Source organism: Canis lupus, chromosome 5 (genome assembly GCF_003254725.2).
Source record: "Canis lupus dingo isolate Sandy chromosome 5, ASM325472v2, whole genome shotgun sequence".
In the NCBI taxonomy this organism is placed as follows: Eukaryota; Metazoa; Chordata; class Mammalia; order Carnivora; family Canidae; genus Canis; species Canis lupus.
This window is the reverse complement of record NC_064247.1, coordinates 78,080,303-78,103,640: the sequence shown is the minus strand read 5'-3', so window position 1 is coordinate 78,103,640 and position 23,338 is coordinate 78,080,303. Positions and strand designations below refer to the sequence as shown.

At 38.0% G+C, this 23,338-nt stretch overlaps 1 long non-coding RNA gene across 2 annotated transcripts in view; it reads left to right on the top strand.

The window, feature by feature from the left end:
* Positions 1-23,338, top strand: part of LOC112646585 (uncharacterized) — a 126,029-nt gene that overhangs the window by 59,349 nt on the left and 43,342 nt on the right. For both annotated transcript variants that reach the window (XR_004815725.2, XR_003127737.3), the window contains exon 5: positions 13,823-13,930. This is a non-coding gene — a long non-coding RNA (uncharacterized LOC112646585). The remainder of the gene's footprint in view (positions 1-13,822; positions 13,931-23,338) is intronic.

Below are 23,338 nucleotides of genomic sequence, written 5' to 3'. Positions count from 1 at the left end.
GCCTAAGTACAGCTGAAGGCAGAACCAAACCCTGTTCACTTGCCAATTTCCCTCTTACCAAAGAACAGAATCTAGTATAGAAAATTTGATAGCCACTGAAAGAAAGGCTTCTATAGATTCCCATTTCCAAAGCACAATTCTCATCTTGCCTCCTCTTGAGATGGTTGATCAGACACTTCCTTCCCTTCTTAGGAAAAAGAGATCTGAGGAGGTTTTAAATTCTTGGATGGATTTTGTTTGTTTGTTTGTTTGTTTGTTTGGTGGATTTTTTTCTTCTCATTCTTTCTCCTCTGCAGAACACAACTAGTAAATGATTGGATCTTTGACAGAACAAAGGTATTTTTGATGGGCTCTGTAATCTAGTGCGCTAATGCGCCCAGTCCCCTCATTGTCTTGCTGTCTGATCCCATCCCTTCTGCCAGACAGTCACTGCGGGATGAGTCACTTTTAATGTCTGATAATCAAGGTGAATTTTCAAAAAGCTGCCATTTTGGAATTATGCACTATATCACAGTGTCAGGGACGAGAGGAGGAGGAAGGATGAAGGAAAGGCTAAGATAGACACCTACTGTACATTCAGAGAACTGCAGCACAGAGCCAGCACCGCGCCAGACAAGATGTGTCTGGAGGGGCTAAATCGATCAAGGCGTCCGTAATGAGAAGGAAACTATGTTAATTATAAATTAAAAATAACTTCTTATGATAATGAAGATTATATGCACAGGAGAAAACGTCTTAGTTAAAACAGACTGCAGGGATGGAATTAAGCACCAGCCGTTTGGGGGCATGGATTCTGTACCTACTGAATCTATTGTGGTCCATTAAATAACCTAATACAAACTTACATTGGAAAAAGAATAGAAGTGAATTGTGGCTGTCTCCGTGGATGCTGTATTGTCTGCCGTCCTTATTTAAAGCAACATCAGCTAAGGGAGGTACCTAGCAAATGAACACAGCCTCCCTTCAACTAGGGAGACTTGGATATTTCTGGAATCATTTAAAGGACTGAAACATTTTTCCCCATGAAATAGCAAGGGAGATCTTGGAAACCCCTGGTAAACAAAGGCCAATCAAACATTCTTGCAAGACTTCGACTATTCAAATATACGTTGGTCAGTGTCTTCTCTAAGGTAATTAACTAAACCCACTGTTATGTATCGTGGTTCTGGAATTTTTAAAAATCGTTGTCATTGTATTAAATAGTAGGATAGTTGAAGGAAAATGATATAAGAATAGCCTGCTATTTCTGTTTGTTATTCAGATAAGCGAATGCCTATAAATAGAACCAGGATGTTTTGACTACGAAATGCTGTCCTCATTACAGCTGGGAGATGCTGGGGCGATTTAAAGCTGAAGCTTCAAAGCCTTGTCCTGCTTTATAAAAGCACGAGGGTTTTCATGGCTGTTTTCAGTGACCAGTCAAAGTCTGCAGGTGCTTTATCTGTCCTGGGGGAGGGAGAGAATGGCATTTCCGAGAATGCTATTTTGTAACCATGATGAATGCTTACATATTTCCTCTAACAGAGGTATTTAAATACCTGCATATCTTCTTCAACACAAGTTATGTTTACAGATTATTACACCTTTGTTATTGTCTACCAAGATTAACTAGTCCATTCTCTCCCCATTCTCCCTCTACTTTCATCACCATTATACACACACATGTACACACACACACATACACACACATACACTATACCTTAACAGATGGTTGCAAAATAAGTAGAGGAAAGAAAATATTTAGCTACTGTTTTCATATATACAAAGGACTGAACAAACAGAAAAGAGATAAGATAAAAAGTGACCCCTTAGAGATATTTGGCTACAACCCTAATTGTACTAAAACAACAGAGAAGTGACTTGTCCTAGGACATTCAACCAGAGAATGGCAGATGCCAGGCTAGCATGCAGGTATCTAACTTGAAAGCTGGCATGCTTTCCACGGCAGCATGCTCTCTTCCCATTAAAAGAATCAGGTCTCTGCAGCTTGGCTAAACAGTGATTAATGCACAGATGTCACAATGAAAAAAAGAAAAACCTGAGGAAGAGATAAGAATCATATACATTTTCAACCATGATACAAAGGAATAAAATGGAAAATGGTATGAAATGAAGAAAAGCAAAATGTTAATAGAACATCTATCTAACAAAACGATCTGCGTAGTCAGGAATTCTATTAAAAGGCAGAATTGTCCTTTAAGGAAAGTGGTAGAGACATTTGAAACTAACCAAGAAAGCAAATGCTGCTTGCAAAAGTCACACTGCTCTATTTCTCTTTATATATTTTCAGCTGAAATATTAGAACAATTCCATCATACTGAAGCATGAATTCTCGCTGTAGTCACTGAGATACTGCCTAGGCTCTGTAAATTAGTGACATAGCTATAACTACGACTAAACCAGCATATCCTTTTCTTCTCCTAGAATCTAGATCCTTAGAGGGCACAGCCTACCTTGCTCTCTGAAGAAAGATTAACCTGATATGACCTAACAGGTATTTTTGCATCTATAATTTCTCTTTTGCTATGTTCTGTCTCCTGTTAAACTAATCTCGGTCAGAAACATTCTGCACATTTTTATTAAAATAACCTCCCTGGTGCTTGAGGGCTCTAAGGTCCTGAGCATGAAACCCCTGCCCCCTCAAGTATATCCCCTATTTTAGTGTGAAACCTGGTATACTTCTTCACACTTTATAACAATAGGAACATTCTCGGAGGTGCCAGATAAGAATAATGATAAATCAGACATTCGTGTAAACCAGAACAGGACCTCTCAGTAGCTCTGGTTTTCCTTCTAAAAGGAGCTAAAGAAAGGCTGCACTAAGAATTTAAAAAGGAGAAATAAAATCCATCTCAATGAAGAATATGTTTTAACGTGATAGACCATCTTTAGTAGCTAAAGGAAGGAATCAAAAGATTATGTATTGTGTAAAAAAAAAATCTTAACAAATAAGATGGAGGATGGAGATGTGGTGGTCAATAGACAATGAAAGGTTAAAAAACAAATTGTGATTCCTTCAAGTATCAAAACAAGTGGGCTTTCATAGTCTCTCTGATCCTACTTTTTGCTTCTGGGGAAGAAAAAATTGAAGAACATAGATCTGGCTGGTGGGGTAAACACAGAAACATGTTATCTGTTCTTGCTCTGGAGAGGTATCAAAAGTATTAATGGGACTTCTGTTTCAATAGTACCGCTAGGAATAGGGTTTCTCAACTTCAGCACTATTAACATTTTGGGCTGGATTATTTTTTTTTAAGATTTTATTTATTTACTCATGAGAGACACAGAGAGAGAGGCAGAGACACAGGCAGAGGGAGAAGTAGGCTCCATGCAGGGAGCTTGACGTGGGACTTAATCCCAGGTCTCCAGGATCACACCCTGGGCCGAAGGTGGTGCTAAACCTCTGAGCCACCTGGGCTGCCTATGTGTTGGATAATTCTTTGTTGGGAAGAGAGAAGAGGCAGGAAGGGGAATATCCTTTGCACTTTAGAATGTTTAGCACCATCTCTGGCCTCTACCCACTAGACACCAGTGGCATCCCCCAGTTGTGACAATTAAAACCTCTCTAGACATTGCCAAATGTCTCCTCAGGGACAAAATCACCCCTGGTTGAAACCACTGGACTAAAGGGAATAGTTCTCATTTTTACAAATGGGCTCAGCTATCCCATGTTGTGGAGACAATCTTTATTTGTACAATAAGACTCCTGTTTCTGATATGTACAAAACAGAGCAGACACTTCATGGTCTCTGATAATTGCCCATGGATTGACTAATGACTGGTTCTCCCATAGAACTCAGAGCTCAAGATACCTGTAATCAAGTCTAGAGGGAGATATGTCTCAAAAAGAATCAAGCATTTGATTGTTGACATATATTCCCAAAGAATCACCACCATGATTTTTTTGTTTGTTTGTTTTTGATATGACTATTATGACAAAAATAACTTTGAAGTTCCCAGTCTTCTATAGGAAACAGGCCAAGCCACAATGGAAAGCATACTTTTTGATACTCTTTTCAGATGTGGCAAAGAGGATAATGGGAGAAAGGGACCTCCAGAACCAAGGAGAACAATGAACTAGGAAGCTCCTCCAGGAAGCAGAACAAGAGCTCAAGAAAAGAACAGTCTCTACCCCTAGGGAACTTTATCATGTCACATCACAAAATTCTCAAAATTGTTGAGAATCAGTGACAGCTATATGATTTCCATCCCTTCCTTTTTAAATGGGAATATTTATTGTAGTACGCTGTCCTTCTTCTACCACTTTGTGAGCACAAGTAACTTGGCTTATAAGTTCACAAGAGTCTGGACCGAGAGGATCCAAATGAGATCCAGTGCTTTGAGTTTTGAAATGTGATTGGCTGAGACTTTGGAGTGTTTTCTTTAAAGAAAAGAGGAACGTATTTTGCATGTAAAAGAGGGAGCAAATATTTGTCACCAAAAGAAGAGGCAGATTTTATTACTCTTCTCAATTATTGTCTGCCCTTCCCTATGAAATGATTTTAAATACTACTCATTTTCATTTGATTTTCAGCACCATCTCTTTGATATTAGGCTTGGTCATAAGACTTTCTTTTGCCAATGAAATGTGGGTAGCAGTATAGCATACAACTTCTCAGGAGAAGCTTAGCCATTTTATGGTTCAATCATCACTTCTTTTCTTTGTTCATTATGTTCAACTGAAAGCATTGAGTAGGTTGAGTGGGTACCACCAACTCAGTTCAGAGATTTCAGTGGAGGGAATGATGGCCATGATCTTGATAATAAGGTCTTGCAGGTGAGGCTTTTAAAAAATCCATCTTGTTGCTCAGAGCATTTCTCAATTTCCTATTTTGCCAGTTGGAAATTAAAAATAATTGTATTTTTAATCCCATTTATAAGCCACCAAGTTCTTTCTTGGGCCCCATCTTTCTTGTATTACCTTGTTAAATGTAGAAAATAGAAACTAGGTCATACTAGTAACTTTCTGTTTCTTATCCTCTTCACCTGAATCAACAAATCAGTTAGGTACATGATCTGCCTTCCCTAGAGGAGCCAGACTTAAGCAATGCAATTTTTTAATTCAAAAACAGAGAAATAACAGAAAACGCATTTGATGAAATTCAGTACCTTTTCATGATAAGAACATTTAATAAACTGAGATTAAAAAAAAAAATTCCTCAGCCTGAAAAAGGGCATCTATAAAATCCAAGACTAATATCATACTTAGTGGTGAAAGACTGAATGCTTTCCCCCTAAGATCGGGAACAAGACAAGGATGTCTGCTCTCACCACTTTTATTCAACATCATATTGGAGGTTCTATCCAGGGCCAATAGGTAAGAAAAAGAGACAAGAAGCACCTAGGTTGGAAAGGAAAAAAGTAAAACTATCATCATTTTCAAATGATATGATCTTGTATATAGAAAATCCTAAGCAATCCACAAAAGAGCAACTATTACAACTAGTAAACAAGTTCAACAGTGTTGCAAGATGCAAGATCAATATACAAAAATCAATTGTATTGATATACACTAGCAATGAAAAATCCAAAAATGAAATTACAAAAAAAAATCCATTTATAATAACCCCTGAAGATTTATGTCAAATAGAACTCATTCTTTTCATCCATTGTTTGCCTTTTTTGTGGATCCCTCCAGTGCTGATTTAAAATGGTTTTACTTAAATAAGAATTTTGCTGGGTAGTTTGGGTTTGGGGATAGGGATGTTAACATGTATATGTATAATTTTGATGGAGGGTGATTATCCTAATGAAGAGTTTTTAACCTGTATCTTTACAAGTGGAAGGTTTATGTGCATACTTGATTTGTGAATTAAACCTCATATTTCCCTTTTGCAACTTCTAGAAATGGTTTACCCTAACATTTTGGAAGTCACTTTACTAATAGAAATTACTTTTTTAATCTTTTGCACTTTTTTTTTTTATAATTCCACCTGATAGGGTTAATCATTCTGTCATCTGTACATCTGTACCTTGTACAAATTCCTATTTCTGCATATCTTCCACCATCTTGTAATTATTTATATATGTGTCTGCTTCTGACACCAGGGCTCTGAAAACAAAGATAGCATTTTAACTTTGCATCCCCAATACTTAGAACACATACAATGCATATTTGCCATCATAAGCTCCCACTTACATGGGATTTCTGTTTTTCACCTGCTTGAAGGCTGTCTTCCTGAAGTCTTCTGTCCTCCAAACTCTGCATGTCAGTCCGCTCAAATTACAGGTTGATATATAAACTAATACATGTCCTCTCCATGTATTATATCCATTTCCCTACCTCTAGACTTATCACTGACCATCATTTCACCATTGGTCATAATGAAAACAGCCCATGAGAGTTGTGTTAAATGTGTCTGGTAATGGGATTTTAAGCCACAGTATAAGAATCCTTGTCTGTGCACAAGATATTAAAGGTAAGAAGTAAAAATCTCTGTCCATCCTTTCACTCCCAGCTTCATCAATATTTCTTAGCCCCTTTAACTTAAAACAAAAGTGAATTGGAGAAGCTGAGATCTTCCATCTGCTGTTTAAGCACAGACTATGCATGTCTTTTCAGAGAGAGAGACAGCTGCCCTTGTATTTAGAATAAGGACAGAAAGAAGCCAGCATATAGCTCACGCTTGATGGATATTTATTGTTTAATATAGTCTAAAGAAACCTGCCCTATCACTAGTGTTTCTATCAACTGTGACTATCAGCCTATCAAATCAGACATCGTGATAATTGATTGAGATCTGGGTGGGATAGGAAGACATTCTTAATGGTTGATTGACTGAAAAATCCATCACTAAACAATACAGTCAACGTTATAGTCACAGCTTATATATTCTCTGATGAGAGTTTTTAATCCACAGAGCCATTGTTTTTCTAGAGGTTGACTTGAGGCTCACTGGTTTGATAGGTACTTTCTCATAGAGATGGTCTCAACTTGACCTGATGAGAGATGGAAGTTTTTAAAGACCGACACAGTTTCAGTCTGAAAGAAAGATCCATGAATATTAATTAACAGATCAGTGTCTTCCCATCAGTATATCTTTGTGAGAAAAGTCTTTGCCATTTATCTTGAGTAAAACCTTTGACACAGTGCTACTCAAAGCATAGACCAGTGCCAGTCTATGAACTGTTTGTTACTGGTTCATGATGAAATAAATACAAAAATTAAGAATGGGCATTTGGAAAAATTTTTTAACAGCTTGACAGCATAATTTTATGTCTGGGTAAAAAGTAGACCTGGTATTTTGTATTTCTTTTACATTTAACTTTTTTAGTATTAATTTTATCATGATTTATGAAAATATTAGTCTGTGATGGTTTGTATGTTTCTTTAAAAACTGGTCTTTACCACAGATAGTTTGGTAAACACTAATTAAAATACCATGTCTCATCTCTACTTCCTTGCTAGTCTTATTTGCTTTATTCTAATCTCTAGACTTTATATGATTTTATACTCACTGCCATTTTTTCTGATCATGCTAAACGTAGACTATCTTCTCCTCTTTAACCTGCTATCAGTAGGCATATTCAAGAAGTACCAGGACGCCTGGGTGGCTCAGTGGTTGAGCACTGCCTTCAGCTCCGGTCGTGGTCAGGGGTCCTGGGATCGAGTTTTGCATCAGGCTCCCTACAGGGAGCCTGCTTCTCCTTCTGCCTATGTCTCTGCCTCTCTCTGTGTCTCTCATGACTAAATAAATAAAATCTTTTTTAAAAAAAGTACCAGTAACACACCTTTGTTTAAAGCCCCTAGTATTTGGGGGTTCATTGTAGTCATGAAGTTTGAGGAAGCCCCTTGCTAATCACTTTAACAATGTATTTATCATTTAGATGGTAGAAGTTTGTCCCTGTTGCTTGGAACTTTGGCTCCTGGAATTATCAAGCTAGAATAGATTTTAGTAAATGAGTCTTTCTCTGACAGGTTCACAAAGACCAGGTGGCCCTCGGAATGCTGGAGAAGTTCATCTTAATCCACCATGCCCTTCCAGCATTACTAACCTCCACATCATCTCCGCACAATCTAATAAATGTCAGTCCTCCATGAGTATTATTTCAAGTGAACTGATATATCTTTCATTGTTATATTTCATTTGATTCTTGTGCTGAGCAGTCAACCTGTCTCCAGGAGAACTATGTTTAACTGATTATGTCTTAACCTATGACATCATATTTTTTAAAGAACATGATTTGAAGACATTGATATCTATTGCCGTTTACAGCTCCTTTTCATCCAGATTGATTATATGGTCATCACAGGGATATGAGTGATGGAATGGAGAGAGCAAGACTAGAATCAGGAAGACCAGTTAGGAGATTACTGCAGTAATCCAGGCAAGAAGTAATGAGGGACTGATCCAAAATAATGACAGTGTTAATGGAGAGAAAAGGATGAGTGTGAGAAATATTTAGGCATTAGAACAACAGGATTTGGTGACGAATTAGATGATGACTCCCAAATTTTTGGCTTAGGATAAGTATACGTAGTGAGAGACAGGAAGATAGGAAGAAGAACAAGTCTGGTAACATATGCAGAGAGGATGTGATGGATTCAGCTTTGAGTATTCTGAGTTCATGAGCACACCATCTGGGTAATTGGATATATGAGTCTGAAACTCAAGAGAACAATCTGGCTACAGATCCAGATTTTTGAACTCATGAACACGTAAGTAATTGAAGGCATAGAATTGAACACAGAGAACAGAGATATGTAATATTTTAAGGTGTCTTGGCCATTTCAATTTATTCAACTTCCTCTTAAAATTTAAGATTTTTCTAGTTATGGTTTCTCTATCTTCCCTATGATAGCATAGAATGATCTAGTTATGTCCTAATAGTTTGCACATGAGCATTATAGGATTCTATGAAAAGCGAAGCCCAAGAGAGAGATCAGTTAAACGTTTTCTAAACTTGGAACTCTGTCTTCCAATGTAGCCCAGATTATCCAACTCCTCTTTATCCATCTCATTAACAGACAATAAAAACACACAAATGTATGTATTAGAATTTTAGGTGTATCATCTGCCTGTTTGATTCAATTTAATCACCAATGACTCCCTAAGAAATATCATATAACTTATTTACATATGAGAAAATAGACTCAGAGAAAGCACAAGGATGACAAGTGATGAAAGTTGCCATACTTTAGCATTGTATCTCCAACTATCTGATAAACATCTGCTTTCGGACATTATATTTAGGACCCCACTCTATACCAGTCACTCCAACTGCTGATACCTCTGCCTGCCTCAACCAAATCAGGTATCCCCAAAACCAATTTTTGTGGTTCAAAAATTGGCTTTTGTGCTGTACCTCCTCCCCCCCTCCCATCACCTGAGACACAAAGAGCAAACACTTAATGGACACAGGAGACAGTCATGTTTCAAATGAAGGCCTTCTATCTTTTTTTTTTTTTAATCTTACTAAAAGAGCATCAAGTAGGCTGGAAATATTTATCCTTTTTCATCCAGTAATCCTGTTTCTACAAAATCCTTCTAAGGAAATAGAGAGGCACCACAAAATTCATTCATGAGGGGTTTCTTTATATTTAACAAATATTTTTAGTGAGCATCTACCAGTGCCAGACACTATGCTATCCATAAGACAGTCTCTGCCCTCTAAGTGCTCCCAGTCCAAAGCATCATGAGGATGTGGTACCCACAGTGACAGATAATTTGACTGGGTATCATGAAAATAAGGAAGAGGAGGATCTCACCAGTCTGGCACAGAAAAGACTTCCTGGAGGAAGTGGTCCATAATGTTGAATTGGTTGTATGAATTAGACTTGGGAAGATGGGAAGTCAGGACATACTGGAAAGAAGCAACAACATAAGCCAAGTGGTAGGAAAAGAAACTACTTTAGGGTCTTTTGGGAATGGACAATTTGGAAATATCATATACCATGTTCTGGGGCCTACTTTTAATGTTACTCTGTATGTTAAAAGTACTACTAGTGTGTTCAGAGTGGCTCTAGTGTTTCTAGTGTTTCTCAAAGTGGCTCTAGTGGCTAGTGGCTCTAGTGTTTCTAGTGTTTCTCAAAGAAGTTTTAGGGGACTTTGTCAATAAGGACAGGAATGGGGCTGGGAATTGGTCCAAGCTCTGAACCCTAGCCTTTCACAACCTAAGTTCCCTGGGAAGTTTTACTTAAGATATTTAAAAGAAGGGTTCCACTGTTGAAAATTTGAAAATCTTTGATGGGAAACTATGAGAAATCTTTAAATAAGGGAATCACTAGAACAGATGTACATTTCAAGTAGATTACACTATTACACTGCCAACCTCAGGAGGATATTTCCCCCAGTATTTACTTATAACTGGAAACAACCTAAATGTCCAATAATAAGAGTGTGATAAAATAATAACAATAATAAATAGCTACCGTTTATTGAATGCTTATTGTGTGCAGGCACACTGCTAAGTATGTATATATATATATATATATATATATATATATATATATATACACTCTACACCATTTAACCTTGATAGAAATCCCATGAGATGAGTATTATCAATATTTTGCGGATGTGAGAATGGAGGCTTAATGAGGTTGAGTGGCTGGTTTTACATCACTCAGCTGTTAAAGGGTGGGACTGGAATTCCATCCCAAATTTGTCTAACTCTTAAGGGCATGTGATTCTGCATCCTGAGCCATGATAAATCCACATGGAGGAATGTTATTCAACTCTTTGAAATTATTTTTTCAAAGACCATTTAATGATGTAGGGGTAATGTCTGTAGAATAATGTCAAATGAAAACAAAACTCAAGTATAAAAAATATATAGAACAGTTCCAAATTAATTAAACAATTAAAATGTTAAAAATATTTGTCACTGAGTGATAGGACTGTATGTAATTTTAACTTTTGTTGCTACAGCCTTCTTCCAAATTTTCTAGAATATGTTTCTTTAATCATTGAAAGCATAACAAAAAGTTTTGTATATATATTTAACTTATTCAAGCTGAATTGCTGTCATCAGTCATCCTCACTCTAGAGTCAAGAGGAAGGATCAGTTCTTTAATACATCTTTCAGAACAACAGTGCAAACTATCATGTGTGCAGGACATAAGAAAAATCAGTCTATGCTAATTACTAATCATATACCTTTGAAGTTAAATTTTCCGGATCTCAATTTCTTTGCCCAGAAAATGAGAAAGTTAGGCTAAGTAGTCTTTATAATTCTGAAAAACACTAAATTTTTAAGGATTTTTTTCTTTTTAATACAAATAAAACCGAGATAGGGGACATAAAAGAAATATATTAAATTTTTCTTGTTTTACTTAGATTTTCATGGGCATTTAAGGTGGATTTTTTGATTAGCTTGGCCACTGGTAATACGTTAATATGCTCGGGTGCATCCAACATCTGATCACTGCTTGATGCTTTCACAAAAATTTTTTTCATCTCATCTTCACTAAAGCCTTTTGAGGTGAGCCTTATACCCCTATTTTTGCTGATGTAGATCAGAGAGTTCAGGAACTCACAAAAGGTCTCTCATGATATGTTGTAGCAAGATTCAAACCTGAATGTTTCTTTATGAATTCTTAGAATATGGTTAGTTCAAATATAGAGCTATTTGTTTGCTTGTTTGTTTTGTCATTTCAACTGCATATTGTACTAGTTATTTAAAAAACAGTTTCTGTCCTCAAATATTTTGTACTCTAAAAGAGAGATAAGGTTCTTTTAAAGAAACAATTCTGAAATTAAAATTAAGAATGATATGTAATGGGGACAAATGGAGGCTTTCGGCAATGTCTCTGTATCCTTTAGTGAGAAGCAAACAAAAGGACATTATTATAAAATTGCAAATGGGGGCAGAAGCAGTCACTTGTCATTAGTGTCAGGGTCATTTTAATGAAAATTAACCCCAGAAATGCTTGACTAAGCAGTGGAAACCTAGGCATCATTTGGACCTTGACAGAACCAGAGCAGTTAAATCTTTCTTACCTGCATATAAGCTTAAGAGAATAAATCAGTCCAAAGCCACTGGCCATGCTAATTGCTCTAATTATTGTTGCAGGAAACACTAGATAATACCTAAGAGGTATCAAAAGATAGCCATAGCCCAGAATAATCTTGTAACCAAAGTATTCCCAGAGGAATATTCAGACAGTGCTCACAAAGCCTGCACCTGCCCAGTTGGATAATAAAGCATAAAAATATGTAGTTTGTCAGAGAGGAAGGATTCATAGCATAGGGTGTAGTCTCCTGCTGGGGATGCCCCTGTTCTGCAGAAATACAGCACTGATGGGAAGAAATTGGGTGGGGCATCTCAGAGAGTTGTTATTGGTAGCACAGAGACACTTTGGCTCCTGAAGACTTCTACTCCTGGTGTGTGAGTGTGTATATGCACATTCACATATGCACATGTATCTTCAGGTATAAGAACAAGTGTGGTGATTTGTTCATCTGTAATCCAGCCTTATTTCTTGAAATATGACTATTCACCTATTATTTATGGGCTATGCAAAGAGGATTATGTCTAAATAAGAGTTTCTAGGATTTTGTGAGGGGCTATCAACTTCTAAAATTCCCCACTGTCCTGAGATGAAAGTTGACCCACGGTGGTAAGCTTGATCACAGATGGTAAGTGAAAACAAGGTGTTTTGTGCATCATCAGCACTGATTTATCATCTGTGCATCATTTGATGCATGCTGAAGGGTGCATGGTTTATCCTGCTGGAACATTTCTTCTCCAGCAGGCCACCTTCTTCTAGGTAGTTACAGAAGTAACAACTGTGAAGTGCTCTAGTTCTCTGAGGAGTGCTGATATGTGGATAAAGTATGATAGATCAAAGAGCACTGAACCAGAAATTGGGGAAATGGCCTTAAGCTCTGCCCCTGTGAGTCACGAGAAAATTAATCTACAAGTGCCATTAATTCCCCATTATCAAAAGCAGAACTATGTGCTTATTTACACAAGTAACCCAGAACACATGATATAATGTGTCAAAGCACTCAAATTTCATTATATGTAAAGTGTAACAAAATTTAAGGAGCCTTTGCTATGTGCAAGGTACAGGTTCTGTGGGAGACACAAATAAGGCATGGTTCATATCTTTTGGGAGCTTGGAATCTAGTGAGGTGACAGACAAGCACACGTATTGCAACCAACTGAGGTGTAACAGACATTGTGATAATTGCTGTGAGAAAGTTTATTCAGTCATTCAATAAGTATTGGCAGGCACTGTGCAAACTCTAAAAGCAAATTACTTCTCTCTGAGGGAGGAAGTAGGCAGTCATAAAGCTTTATTGAAATGAGCATTTGGAGTGGGCTTTGAAGAAGAGGTTAAAATTTGCTAGGCAGAGATAAATTGAGGTAGGTATGTCTGAAGTGATGGAGGGGTAAAGGCATGGGAAATATACAGTGTGTGCTTGGGCAGTAGTGAGCAATCTGGTTGGGCAAGAGTCAAAAATATGTAATTAGAAAGGAGGAATTGGTGAGAATTACATGGGAAAAGATCATTTGCAGCCACATTCAAGTTGGCCAAATTGAGAAACTTGAACTTTATCCTGTAGATATCAAAGGCTTGGGGCAGAGGAGTAATGTGATTACACCTATGCTGTAGGACAAGTCTGTCAGTGCAGTGAGGAGAGGAGACTCAGTAGGAGACCTCTGTAAGAGCCCAGGCAAGACAGAACCAACCTTTTTCAGAAGAGGATGGGGGCAAGAGATGGATGTACAAGATATGAAGGACATAGAAGCCACAGAAAGTGGCACCTCTTTGGTTATGGGGCCAAGTGGAGGAGAGAGTTGAAGATGATCCTTTCCACATGTTGCCATCAGCAGCCCAGCCCTTGGCAAATTATTGGCTTTATTTTCACAGCTTTGGAGACTTCAGCACCCCATCCTCTGCTGTCAGAGCCATGTGCACTTATTTCCTTTCCACTGTCAAAGTCTGTCATCTGGAAGGGTATGAAATTCATCCTGTCTGGTAAGAACTACAATGTTACCCTTCCCAGGTATTTCCCCTTCAACAGATTTCTAAGCTTTAAGGTAGAGATAGAAACTTTTTTAAAGGAAATTTAGAATATTAGCTAAAAATTTTCCAGTATGTTTTTCTTCGTATATTATATGCCTTCCAAAATAAGCTTTGAAGCTTTAAGAGGTAACTTCTGTAACCCCATCCTCTCTCTAATGGTTTTCCTACTGCCTTCTGGCCATCTGGAAGCCCTCTCTTGGCATGTTTTTTGTAGGTTTACTCTTTCCTTTTCTGTCCAGGATATTCATCAGGTCCTGCTTACAGGTCCTTAACTACAGGTCTGTTGGCCCCTACTTATGATTTGGGCTAGTGACTTACTAATGAGGAAGTATTTTATTCTCAAACTTCAAATATTTCAAACTTTGCCTTGGTTCAGCCTTATTAGTAAGAGTGATATTCAAAATACTGAATAACTCCTTAAAGCCCAATCACTGACTAGTTATAAGGACCACCAATAGCAAACAACTGTTAGGGCCAAATGGGAATATCCAGCTGAGTTTCAGCTTGGATATGGGCATCTTCTGGGTTTTTACAGTCCTAAAAATAAGTATAGGCCAACAGATCTGTAGTTAAGACTTCCACCCAGTCTTTTGAAAATTAGGTTAAAACAAAGTGAAAAAAAGACTACAATCCACTTCACTACCACTGAATTTTCAAAGGCTACAAAAGGATCCATAACTATATCCTAGGCAAGGTAAGAAGGAGATGTGAAAATCCTGTGATGTGATACACCTCCTCAACCTGAATGCTTCTCCTTTGTACATGGGGTTTTCCCCTAGTGCCTCTGAGATGCTCTGGAGGAAAGGAAGTTAAGTGCTACCTGTTCCTTGCCTTGCTGCATGCCACTCCCACTCATAGCCCAGGTAGCCAGACCCTTGGCTCAGGGAGGCTGTGTGTCATTGTAGGCTGGCCTGCATCTCATTATCCACTCAAGATGACTCACTACCTCTTCTATTTGAAAGATCCAAATAACTTTAAATACTACCCCTCAGGCTGCATCTGTCCCCAGAAATGAAGTTTTGATTAAATTCCTACTCCTCCTTTAAGAGCCACCTTAAATGTCACCTCTAAATAATAATGGCTGACATTTACTCACTGCTTACTCTGAACAAGCACTTTGCTAAAGGCTTCTAATGGATTTTCTCCTTTCATCCTCCAAATACCTCTGAGGTAAGTACTAGTATTATCCCCATACTACAGATGTGGAAAGTGAGAGGTTAAGTAATTTACCCAAGGTCTTGCTAACTAGTAAGCAGGAGAGCCAGTAGTCCAATGTCTGTGTCCTCACTGCTGGTATATAGTAAGCATTTAATAAATGACCCGAATGATGGACACAGTCTCTGCCTCCTTTTGCATAGTGTTCTGATCATGTCCTTTACAACAGCTCACACATTTACCGGGATTTATCCAGTGCCTATCCTTCTAAACTCAACAAGGCCACCATTATATCCTTCCAGACCTGGTACTGTGCATGACACATTGTGGGTCTGCAATATATATTTGCAGAAGTAGAATATAAAGGAGAATGGAAGAGAAGAACAAAAAGGCTTTCTAGTTTGGGGTCTGAAAAACACAGTGACCCAATATATACTTTTGAATTAATAGAAGCTGTGTCACTGAGAGCTGCAGTGTTCTTAGATCAAAACATCAGGATTGCAATCCCAACTCTGCCATTTACTGGCCAAGCAACTCCTATGCAACTGGCCAAGCAACTCCCATCCATTTCCTTTGAGTCTCAGTGTCCACATCTTATAAAATGATTCTCCTTTTTGGAGATACTCAGGTTCCAGGGGATCACACAGGTGAATGAGGCCAGCAGAGTGCCTGCTACTCAGTCACTGTTGGTTGTGTTGTTAAGAGATACACAGAAGGGATTGACATATTTCACATCACATAAAGGAACAGGTAGTCATCACTGATACATAACATACTGCAGGAAACCAATAACTGTTTTTGAGTGATTAGGCCAAACGGCTGTATGTCTAAACATTAAAATATGATACATGCAAGTATCATCAGAAACATCTATTTTATGTCTCGATGCCATCTTCACGGAGATGTAGATCTGTTTATATTTCTAATGCAAATGCATTGTGCTATTCCTGGCCGGAACAGTTCAAATGTCTCTTATTTTGTCGCCCCCGCCCTTCCTGCCTCCCCAGCCTATGTATTCCTTCCCTACGCTCTCCCTCCAACACCCTTCATCTGCCTGTCACTTTTCAAAGACAAGCTCCTCAGAATGAAATCTCTGCTTTCTTTGTTTTCCTGGTTTCCATTTTGTATCCTAAAATATTCACTTCAAGTTCCGCTTGACAGACGTCCCTAATCTAATCTCCACGTCTGCTTTCTAATTTTCACAGTCAGGATAAAACAAATAGGTTGGAGTTAATTGCCGGAGCAGCGGGCCGGAGCTCTGAGCTGTGATTTATGAGCTGAGTGCAGGCGCTCTGCAACACATTTTTCTTAATTTATTTTTAATGAGTCTCTCAATTAATTTTCTTGGAAACATCTTAATGATGTTGGAGGCGGGTGTTAATGAGGTCTGCACCAGCTCCTAATTTTGCATATTTTAAAGGGCCTAATGTCATCTTGCACCCTTTCTTTCCATTTTAAGAAGAGTTGAGAGAGGAGGGAAATTATTGTTGAATAGAGAATTTTCACTCTTCATGCCTCAGTCTTTGCTTAACCTTTCAGACTTTATGGGCTTGTGGTGTGTCTCAGAGCAATCGCATACTTCCTGCCACCTTCCTCCACCTTCTCTCAGCTCCCTGAGTCTGAGAAGCTGCTGCTAGATGGGGAGAAAAGACCCACTTCCCAGAAACTGTGAGTTCTGGGGAGCAGTTAGTAGCCCTGAGGAAAGATGTCCAGAAAGTCTCTTGCTAGGTGGCCTAACCTTTCCCAAAGCAGTCAGTGAATAGGAGAAAATACCAGTGGAAGAAATAACTCCAGGGGTGTCTTAGCATCTGGGCATTTGTTCAGAGACCCTACTCCCCTCAATGTCTCTACAGATTCAGGACAAAGTGCTAGAGTACAGTCTCTGAGCCCTCTCTGAGGCTTTTCAATTTCAAAGTCCTTATTGGTCTTCATTCTGTATTTGCTGGTTCGAGCTTATTTTCCTGATTAAATAGTCATTAAATGCTTATGATAGAAAATTTGGGAAATGCAAAAGAATGGATCAAATAAGGGAAAACCAGTTTCTAGTGCCTGAAAACAGCCACTATTAAAATTATGGTATTTTCTTCTAGACATTGTTGATTTTCTACTCATGGGCTTTTGGTTTTATTTTTACAGTTGTGATGATACCAAATATCATTTTTTCTCATTTAATATTATCACATAAGTAACAAACTTCTTTCAAACATTTTTAATGGCTGTTTAATATTCCATCTAACATATTTGTCATAATTTACTGAACCATTACATTCTAGCTGAGTATCTAAGCTAATTCTCAAACTAATCACACAAACACTATTGTGATGAACATCTTTGCACAGAAAGCTTTTTTTTAATTAGGGAAAATAAATAAATAAATAAATAAATAAATAAATAAATAACTGACTATTTCCTTTGGAATAGCCTGAGGAATTACTGATTTAAAGAGTATAATCAGGGATGCCTGGAGGGCTGAGCAGTTGAGTGTCTGCCTTTGGTTCAGGATGTGATCCCGGATTCCCGGGTTCGAGTCCTGCATCGGGCTCCCTGCATGGAGCCTGCTTCCCCTCTGCCTGTGTCTTGGCCTCTCTCTCTCTCTGTGTCTCTCATGAATAAATAAATAAAAACCTTAAAAAAAAGAGTATAATCATTTTTAAGGCTCTCAATATAGATTTCCAAGTTACTTTCCAAAGAGTTATTCCAGTTTACTTCCAACAGTACTACATGAGTACATCTATTTATTCAATCTTACATTACCATGGAGTGGTACAATTTTAAAAAGTCTTAGCTAATCTGGCAGATTTGAATCCATTTAATTCTCCTACTAAGTCCCCTCTTTGGGTAAGGTTCCAGTGAAACCAAAGGCTGCTTTTATTAGGGAACTTCCTGAACCATGTACTTGATGTGGCTAAGACCCAGGTTCTTCTCTTGGCAGAGACTCAACAAAATGTGTATTAAAATTGACTTATCCTCAAAATGGAAAGTTAAGTATCCTATTTCCTTTTTTTTTTTTTTTTATTTATTCATGAGAGAGAGAGAGAGAGAGAGAGAGGCAGAGACACAGGCAAAGGGAGAAGCAGGCGCCATGCAGGGAGCCCAATGTGGGACTCGATCTCAGGTCTCCAGGACCACACCCTAGGCTGAACATGGAGCTAAACTGTTGAGCCACCCGTGCTGTCCTGTATCCTATTTCCTATTTCCCTGAGTGTCCTGTTTCCATCTGGATCTTCCCAATGACCTCTCCAGCTCAGTGTCTCCAAAACTGAGTGCATGTCTCCACACCTCACCTTTGCCATCTTGAGTAAAATTGCCCCCATTGACCAGTCCCCCACAGACTCCAGACATGAGAGTGCAGCTCTGTCCTCATGGCCCCCAACACATGCACTCTCAGTCAGTCAGCAAGTCCTGTGGTGTATTTCCCCCAAGCTTCATGGCTGCCTCTTTTTTTTTTTTTTTTTGCCTCTTCTGTTCCATTCCCACAGTCCTGTGTCAGAGCCCTGTCTCTCACCTAGACTAGTGCAAAATTCTCCCAGTTGTCGTCGGCCTACAATCCTCCATCTGTCCTTTAGTTCTTTAAAGTGCCAGGGCACTATCTTTCTAACACAAGCAAAAACCCCACAGTGATTCCCTCCTTGTATACAAAGTTTAGTCCAAAATCCTTAGTATGCCATTCATACAATTTGACCCCCTAGTACATTACTCATTTTTCAAATATGCCGTGTACTCTGTTCAAGCCATTTGTTAAGCTTAGGATGACCTTTTCCCCACTCTTATATAGCAATTCCATGCCACTTCCTCCACGAAAGCTTATTCACCACTATGGCTTCTGCTTGGCGCCTAAGTCACACATGGTAGGTCCCTAGTGAACATCGGGTGTGGGGATAAGACATCTGTAGAAATGTGTTTCCTTCAAAACTGTTACCTACTGTGCTTTCTGAATTGTTTTACACTTCAAGTCAGATGTTTATATTTGAAATTTTAAAGAACTCTTCAACCTGGGGGTTAGATATTTACATTAAAATTTTTTAAAGAACATTTCAGCCTGGGAGAAAATAGTGTTTCAAGGCATTTATGTTTTCTGGTAGACTCCTTTGATTTATTGTTGGACATTTCTTAATTTCTGTTTAAGTATCTTTTGAGTGTGTTTCCCACTGATTCCTTGTGCTTAGTTTAAGTGTTGTCAGAATATTCCCTGAGAAAAGACCACAGATTCTAGCTTTAGGGATAATTAGTTCAGATAAGATTCTGTACACAGATGCAGACCTTAATATCTAGTGGCCTTAACAGTTAAAACAGTATCTTTCAAGTATTATGTTAAAGCTGAAGGATGTTTTTTTAAAGCTTTCTGACAAATAGCAATAATTTACCTACAACCATGAGATTCTGGTCTTTGACCCCAAATATTTGTCAAATAAATTGGTAAACTATAAGTGAAGCTCTGACATCAGTAACATTGCTTTTGGGACACCTGGGTGGCTCAGCAGTTGAGCAGCTGCCTTCGGCTCAGGTCATGATCCCAGGACCTGGGATCGAGTCCCACATTGGGCTCCTGCGAAGAGCCTGCTTCTCCCTCTGCCTGTGTCTCTGCCTCTCTCTCTCTCTCTCTCTCTCTCTCTCTCTCTCTCTGTGTGTGTCTCATGAATAAATAAATGAATCTTTAAAAAAAAAAAGAAACATTGCTTTTGAGATACCTTTAAAGCCTTATATAGGCTTTATATACAGGGAGAGAACAGAGCTCACCAGTGGATGAAAACAAAGATGAGCAGGCAATATTAATCATTTTAGATATGATGTTGAAGATGGTTTGACATTGAATCTGTTATTATAACATTGCTATTATTCCTCATATTGACCTTTATATCTGAGTTATTTTTAATACTATATAATTATATAAATCACTCATTTTATTTTTAATGTTTAAGATTTTCTAGCAGTAGGTTTTGTTATAACAAACAATCTCAAATTTCAGACACTTGACACAACAAGCACTTATATTTTGCTCACATAATGTTTAAGGTAGATATTTTTAGTAGGAAGACACTTTTAGGCATATCCTTAGTGACTCAAAGATCCAGGTTCTGCTGTCCCCTAAGGCATTCTTGGAGTCCTTCACTGGGTCCTCTGCATTGAGTTGGCCAATGAGTGAAGAGAGGGTATATAAAGGTTATGCTGCACATTTCAGAAGTCTGGTGTGTAAGTGGCATACCTCATCCCTGTGGTGTGCTGGAGCCAGCTCATGACAGTTCTCAAGAGCTACCTATTAAATTTTTTGGCATTTTGCAAGTTGTTTATTAAACACATTATTAAAAATGAAATTATATAAACAAATAAAAATTAAACTTCTTATTACATTTTACTATCATTTATGCTTGAGATTATTTATGTCCTTTGTATCTCTAAGTGGGAAATGCTATAGAATACTATAGAATGGTTAATCTCTTCCTGACTCCATGTTCAATGCCATCATGTTGGGTGTTTGAAATAGACAATAGTAGGGATATTTATATCATAGAAATTGGCAAACACTATAAATCAGGGTTTATACTATTTTGTTGATTATCTAGAGACTTTTAGAAGTTATAAAGAAAGTATTAAAAATCCAGATTAATTAAAAGCATGCTGTATCTGTAGTCATTACATTGTGAACAGCACAAAATATCAAGGAAATATTCTTCTAGTATTTGATAACCATTAACTGACTCAGCCAAGAAGTTACCCACATTACTGATGAACAATTCTGACATATGTCTTCATTATTTCACTTACTCAATAATGTGAAAGAAAATATCAACGAATATTCATGTTGGAAGTGTATTCATTCATCAATTGTAACCATAGGTTGGCTACAATACAAGGGTTCAGTAAAAATCAACAAAAGCGTTGAGAGAATCATTTGGCTGTATGGAAATTACAATAGAGTATTGCATAATTTTTATGCATAATGTAATTGTTATATTATTAGTGGTAAATAATATGCTATACATTCTTTATATCAGCAAATTTATAATAAACTCAAGTACCTATGGACATACTGTTTTATGGAGAGCCCGTTGTTAAACATTTACCACTGCCTCTACCTATGTTCTGTTGGCCAGAACTCAATCACATGGTTTCATCTAGATGCAAGGATTGCAGAGTAATGTCCAGGAAGGAGAGAACTGGATATTTATAAGCACTAGCAGTCTCTTTCACAGTCTATTCTCTGGACAGCAAATATCAATTCTTTTCTTCTTCCTGCCTGGAGAACATACTTACCCTAGGAGGACAACCCAAATTTCCATCCAATAACCATTCTAGTTCAAAGTCCAGGATCTTTCGATCATACACAAATTTCTCTATCAGGTCAGATGTAACTCTTCTTGGCCTGGCAACCAAGGAACTAAAAGAATTTATTTTCTCTCCCTACCTTCTAGTCACGCACTATATATACTGTAGTGAAGCAGGGGCAAGAACTGTAATTAAATATTCCCTGTCAGAAAAGGAACAAAAAGAGGTATGCTACAGTTGCTCATTCTTAACAAATGCTAGAATCTTTTTTAAAAAAGATTTGATTGATTGATTGATTGATTGATTCATGAGAGACACATAGAGAGAGAGAGGCAGAGACACAGACAGAGGGAGAAGCAGGCTCCATGCAGCAAGCCCAACGTAAGACTCAATCCCAGGTCCCCAGGATCACACCCTGGGCCAAAGTCGACGCTAAACCTCTGAGCCACCTGGGCTGCCCCAAATGCTAGAATCTTATGGGTTGGCATAAAACACCCTTATGGGAAGAAATCTCTTGGTCTATAGGGCACTGCTTTCTGCTTATGCTGGGAAACCTAAGGGTGTTTTATGTCTCAAGCAGATAAAGACTTCTTTAATCTAGGCTCATGGTTTCTTTAACAGTAAAATTCTTTTAAAAACTAATAAAGGCTTTCTAGTCTGTTTGCTTCCCAGTCACTTGCATGAGCCAATAATTACAATCAACATTAGAGATGATTTTCCTAGAGATGATTTTCAACCCTGCCTCTTTTTTTTTTTTTTTCTTTTTTGTCCTCATGCCAATCTTTCTCAATTTAATGGCAACTGGCTTAAGGCCATCTGGAACCTCCAATGGGAAGATTAGACCTTCAATCTGGTCTTTGCCACAATCTGTGTTGCACTGAGAGGTTTCACCAGGCCTTTGTCATGTATTCTCTCCTGTTTGGGATCTAGAAGCTGTGGAGCTTTTTCAACTCTTTGACTTTGCAAATGTCTGGACTCTTTTTATCCCATTGATTTTTGCTTTAGAGATCAACTGATTCTCTCCTGGGTTCATCTCCTTTTTATAATAATAGCTTAGCAAAGGCAACCAATAAAAATCAAAACACATTACAAATAGTCTGTCTTCTAGACTCTTCCTCTAGAGCTACTGGTTTAGGAGAACTTATGACTACTAAGTTGCCACAAGTGACAGTTTTTATCATGTTTTACCACTACACACCATGAGTTTCATCTTTCTAGTCATTGTTAACAGCATCCTTGCCACTCACTGCCTGACCACTAAGCCATTGCCACATGCTTTAGTTTTTTATCAGGGCAGCAGCTCACTTGAAGGTACTAACTTCTGAATTAGTCAAAATAGGGCAAGCTAAACTATAAAATATCCTAGCAGCTTAACAGTACAACTGTTTCTGCCTAATGGAAAGTTCATGCAGATTTTTGTAATAGGGCATCTCTCCTCCAGGTTCTGATTCTGAGATACCTGTTCTTCAACCTGGTGGCTCCATGTCCCCTGAGATTCCTTGGGAATCCTCAGGCCTGGATACTCTGCACTCTGCTGACAAAAAAAAAAAAAAAAAAAAAGAGTGTGGAAGACACTGTGGGGTATTTTAGGGGCCAGGCTTTCAAGAGGTATATATAAATCAGTTCCTCACGCACTCCAAGGCCACTCAATTACATGGGTCTACCTAGATGTGAGGGAATTTATGTGCTTTGGTTGTATACAAAGGAAGAAAAGAGAAAAACAGAGGAAGAAAAAAATAAAGAAAAAATAATTATTATCTTTATCCTCTTCCTGATCAAAACAAAGATCTTAAGATGCCTTAACTGCCTTTCTACCTTCTTCCACCCATCTTTCCTGTTAGGACTTCTTGGCATTTTAGTTTTACCATCCTTTTTTTAAAAGCTAAATGAGGTGTTTTTGTTTATCGGTTGGTTGGTTGATTTTTGTTTTTGTTTTTGTTT